Source organism: Capra hircus, chromosome 11 (assembly GCF_001704415.2).
Source record: "Capra hircus breed San Clemente chromosome 11, ASM170441v1, whole genome shotgun sequence".
NCBI classification, from domain to species: domain Eukaryota; kingdom Metazoa; phylum Chordata; class Mammalia; order Artiodactyla; family Bovidae; genus Capra; species Capra hircus.
The window spans coordinates 68,428,969-68,434,968 of record NC_030818.1 but is presented as its reverse complement, the minus strand read 5'-3'; positions in this window follow the sequence as shown (position 1 = coordinate 68,434,968).

Below are 6,000 nucleotides of genomic sequence, written 5' to 3'. Positions count from 1 at the left end.
GTACAGCCACTATGGAGAACAGTATGGAGAACAGTATGGAGATAGATTCCTTAAAAAACTAAGATTAAAACTACCATATGATCCAATAGTTCCCTTACTGGGCATGTACCCTGAGAAAACCATAATTCTAAAAAACACATGTGCTCCAATGTTCAAGGCATCACTATTTACCAAAGCCAGGACAGGGAAGCAACCTAGATGACAACTGACAGATGAACAGATTAAGAAGTTGTGGTAAGTATTTACAATGGAATATTACTCAGTCATAAAAAAGAATGAGTTTGAGTTAGTTTTAGTGAGGTAGCTGAACCTAGAGCCTGTTATACAGAGTGAAGTAAGTCAGAAAGAGAAAACAAATATCATATATTAATGCATATATGTGGACTCAAGAAAAATGCTACTGATGAACATATTCACAGCAATCTAACCATTCTCTGCATTGATTCCTTTTTTGTCGTTGTAAGAGTAAAACAAGAAAATCAGAAACTCTTATACTAAGTGTTACTTCTGGCAGCACTATAGATAGGGATTTAAAGTCCTAGTGTTTATGGCAACACCAAAGCTTCATAAAATAAATTGACAAGTTCTCCAATGTTTCTTCCTGCTTGATCATTATTCAGTTAGTTGTAGGTCTTTAAAACTAAGATCCAACAAAGAAAAGAGAAGGGATTTGATTTGTGAGTGGAAGAAAGGAAAAGGAAAAATTGGTGGTTCCATATACAGCTTTTAAGCATTATAAATTTTTCCAAAAACCAAGATAATAAAAAGAAGCTTTGTGGGCTAGCTCATAAATTAAAAGTCATCTCCAAGGTTCCAAAGTAAATTCTAAGACCTAAGTTATTAATTTCTTCACACTGAAAATATACTCAGAATGTCATAGGAAAATATTCTTTAAGAAACTCACTGGGAAGTTTGAAAATAAAAACAGACAAGGTATTTTTTCAGCAGGAGGGTGTTTCCCTAAGTTGTCAGAGACTTAATTAGAATTTGAAGGACATTGATTTCTAACCCATAACCCGAGTGAACTTGAATTGTCAAGGTGTGCTGTATCTGGGAAGGGCTTGGGGAGGCCCCAGGAGTCATTCAGATCAGGGAGGCAGGGCAGGCATCAGGGCAGAATGGTCTGGAATGGATGAGGGTAAAAGATGCGGAAATATACTGAGATCCAGCTCTAGGCAGGCAGCATCGGAAAGGGTCGAAACAGCGTGGCAACCTGACCACAGGGCGCAACTGGATTCCTGGAAAAGTAACGGATGTATGGCTGACCTCTGTCTCTTAAGGCAGAGGATTTAGTGTGTGTGTTAGTCGCTCAGCCATGTCCGATTCTTTGCGACCCCAAGGACTATAGCTGCAAGGCTTCTCTGTCCATGGGATTCTCCAGGCAAGTTTACTGGAGTGGATTGCCATTCCCTTCTCCAGAGGATCTTCCCAACCCAGGGATCCAACCTTGGTCTCCTGCACTGCAGGCAGATTCTTTAGCATTTGAGCTATAGGGAAGTCATGGTTTAGGATGTAAAGCAATTGCTTATCAGAAAACCAAATAAGAAAAGAGCAGAATTATTGAACCAGATGTCAAGAGCCCATTAAATATGCAGATTAGGCCCTGGTTATTTCCCCAGTCTTGGGGCAGAATGGGTCACTAAATGATGTGAAATGGGAGCAGAACCAAGAGAACCCTCCATCACCCTCCATTCGGGTTACTGTCTTCCCTACCTTACCTTCTCTGACCTAATATTGGTCCAGGGGAGCAGGTCTGTGTAGCATGTGGGATCATACTGGGCAATGCCTGGGACACATGTATTTATGACATATATATCATATATGGTACATAACATTTCAATTAGACAGGAAGTGCATTTTGGCATTTCTCTAGCAAGTTCACAAAACATCCATTAATCTAGCATGCTGACCTCTTTTTTTTTTTTTTAACATGCTTTCCCCCATGACCTTTGGCAAGAATTTGATAACCTAACTCATGAAAAGATAGGCATGACTGATGACAGTTAAATTGCAAATGCCAATGATTCAATGACAAAACATAGGCCTTGAAACCTAGAACTTCATCTATTAACAATAAGCCTAGGGGAGAACTTCTTCACATGATGGGCCTTCCTGGTATCCCCCTCAGATTATATAATTATGAAGTTATGAATTATTCTTCCAAAGACTGATTGAAGAGAGAAAATAAGCAAACAAAAAAGTCTACTTTATGATTTGCTTTTTCATTTCTTTTTTAGCTTCTAGTCTGGTTCCCAGACAAATAAAAATGTTGTCTAGACTTTTTTCTTTCAGTGCCTCACAGGGTGCATTTCTTGTTTTCTGCTTCTATTCTTAATTGTGTTAGGAATTATTAAACTTGTCCAAATTGATACACAACTACAGAACATATTGCCATTCTTCTTCTCGACCTTTATTTTGTTCCTGACCACTTTCCTGTGAGTGTCTCACAATTGTGCCTCTACTTATCTATTGGTGTGGGTTTGTTTATTTTCCATTTGACTTGTACCCTCGACTATAGCTATTGGCAGTACATTTGTCTGCCATTATATTGCTCGTGGCAGGGAAAATTAATTGCTAAGGAGAACAGTGTGGTTTCTATATTTCCTTCCAAGAGGTAGTGGCAAGGTTTCTATCAAGAAAGAAGCTCTAATGGTAAATAAACCATGACTAATCTCAGGGATACAAACTGAGTAAGACATGGTGCCTAATCCATGAAAGAAAGGGGATCCAAGAAGCTCCAAGAAAGAAAGGGGAAAAATTCCCAAGGCCAGTAGCATCCCACCCAGGGTGGTGACTCCATAGGACTGCCAGTATAGTAGCTCTAATTCTGGAGAGTTTTGCCATACAAGACCCTCTAAAAGTGGTGTCTCTAGCTTGGAGGCTTCCAGGTTGCCAATCAAAGGGAACCCTCACCTTAACAGTTGTGTCTACTAGCTATCTTCAATCTTGCATTTTCTTAAAATAAGGGTTTTTCTCTACATCAAAAAAACAACAGGCTTTTATGGAATATGTGGACTCAGGTTTTCAACAGGACATTGGCAGAGGTTTATATTGAAATATATTTTTCTCCTATGGGCTTAGAGGAGCTAAAAAACCTCTTGATGAAAGTGAAAGAGGAGAGTGAAAAAGTTGGCTTAAAGCTCAACATTCAGAAAACGAAGATCATGGCATCCGGTCCCATCACTTCATGGGAAATCGATGGGGAAACAGTGGAAACAGTGTCAGACTTTATTATTTTGGGCTCCAAAATCACTGCAGATGGTGATTGCAGCCATGAGATTAAAAGACGCTTACTCCTTGGAAGAAAAGTTATGACCAACTTAGATAGCATATTCAAAAGCAGAGACATTACTTTGCCGAGTAAGGTCCGTCTAGTCAAGGCTATGGTTTTTCCTGTGGTCGTGTATGGATGTGAGAGTTGGACTGTGAAGAAAGCTGAGCCCCGAAGAATTGATGCTTTTGAACTGTGGTGTTGGGGGAGACTCTTGAGAGTCCCTTGGACTGCAAGGAGATCCAACCAGGCCATTCTGAGGGAGATCAGCCCTGGGATTTCTTTGGAAGGAATGCTAAAGCTGAAGCTCCAGTACTTTGGCCACCTCATGCGAAGAGTTGACTCATTGGAAAAGACTCTGATGCTGGGAGGGATTGGGGGCAGGAGGAGAAGGGGACGACCGAAGATGAGATGGCTGGATGGCATCACCGACTAGATGGATGTGAGTTTGAGTGAATTCCGGGAGTTGGTGATGGACAGGGAGGCCTGGCGTGCTGCGATTCATGTGGTGGCAACGAGTCGGACATGACTGAGTGACTGAACTGAACTGATGGGCTTTTTAGGGCTTCCCTGTTGGCTCAGACGGTAAAGAATCCACCTACAATGAGGGAGACCTGGGTTTGATCCCTGGGTTGAGAAGATCCTCAGGCGGAGGACATGACAACCTACTCCAGTATTCTTGCCTGGAGAATCTCCATGAACAGAGGAGCCTCAGGGCTACAGTCCCTGGGGTTGCAAAGAGTCGGACGTGACTAAGTACTCACACACTTGGCACCACGGTTCCATGGAAGCATTTGTACACGCCTTTCAAAACATAGAAGATCAACTATCCTTTTAACCCAAGAACCTGATCTCTGAAGCCTGAGTGTCTGGACTTTCAGAGATGAGGCAGCAGCTCTGAAAACATTAGTCACTTAGTCACCCTCAGGTCTGAGCCTCCTGAGTACCTGTCATGTTTTACCTTGATCTGCCCTTTCTAGGATTTTGGAGTCCGTGTCCTAGAGAGAGCTTGCGCTTAGAGCCAGAGAAACCTGGGGTTTGAACCCAGCTCCAACCACTTACTGGCTCAGCTTTAACACCTCAGTTTTATCTACAAAATAGGGATAATATGCACCTTGTAACATAAGTGGGAAAATTCAACTATTCATTTCATAATAAATACAAAACATTAGTCCAGTGGCCAGTCCATAATAATAAGTAAACTGTGTTAAAATAATAATTATGATTGTTCTTTAATGATTGGATTTAATGGCTACAGAGAGCTTTAGGAAACTCTTAACCCCTGGGCCTGAGTGTGAGCTGCCTACAGCATATCCAGGGAAAGCTCAGACAGGAGACAGGAATATTTAAGATTACTGGCATACAGACGGTAACCAAAATCTTGCAAGTGGGTAGTATCACAGTAGTAGATTAATTATTTCTGGCTCGTCCTATATTCATATTTTTTGCCCTCGCAGGGAATAGTTCTCCAAATACAACTATAAAAATCTCAGTTCCTAAAATTATTCATAATGCAACATGGTGATTGGTTCCCTTACTGTTAACCATACCACACCAGACCACATCTGGGTATATCAATTGGTTTACCTACACTTCATAAAAGCTGTGGCGCATGCCCTGCTCTGCTTCGTTCTAGGGACTAAGTTTCTGCTCTACTCTCTGGGAGAATCATGAGGTTGAATTGTCATGAAAACGAAGTAAGCCATCTGTCTAGGAACAACTATCATGGTGCCCACCATTATAGCAGGCTTTCAGGCAGCACTGATAGTCCTCATCTCCTGTGTTTGTGTTCATGCAGCTCAATCGTATAATTATTTTTGGCAGCTACATTTAGTGTTGACTCACACTGAGTTTCTGTCAATGTAATCTCATGTCACATGTTAAGACATGTGAGTTCTGTCTTATCCTACAAAAGGAAAACCCACTGAGAAGATCCTAGACTGAGCTTCAGTATCCTTATGGCTATCATAGATTTCACTCCCCAAACCTATTGTTCCTCCTGCGCTCTCAGTTTCCATTCACAGCACCACCATCTACCCAGGCTTCTGAGAAAGAACACTCAGAGCACATAACACAAATACGTAATTATGTATATAAAGTTCTCTATATACAAAACACAGTTCAGTTCAGTTCAGTCAGTTGTGTCCGACTCTTTCTGACCCCATGAATCATAGCACGCCAGGCCTCCCTGTCCATCACCAACTCCCGGAGTTCACTCAAACTCACTTGCATAGAGTCGGTGATGCCATCCAGCCATCTCATCCTCTGTTATCCCCTTCTCCTCCTGCCCCCAATCCCTCCCAGCATCAGAGTCTTTTCCAATGAGTCAACTCTTTGCATCAGGTGGCCAAAGTATTGGAGTTTCAGCTTTAGCATCATTCCTTCCAAAGAAATCCCAGGGCTGATCTCCTTTAGGATGGACTGGTTGGATCTCCTTGCAGTCCAAGGGACTCTCAAGAGTCTTCTCCAACACCACAGTTCAAAAGCATCGATTCTTCGGCGCTCAGCTTTCTTCACAGTCCAACTCTCACATCCATACATGACCACAGGAAAAACCATAGCCTTGACTAGACGGACCTTTGTTGGCAAGTAATGTCTCTGCTTTTGAATATGCTATCTAGGTTGGTGATAACTTTCCTTCCAAGGAGTAAGCGTCTTTTAATTTCATGGCTGCAATCACCATCTGCAGTGATTTTGGAGCCCAAAAAAATAAAGTCTGACACTGTTTC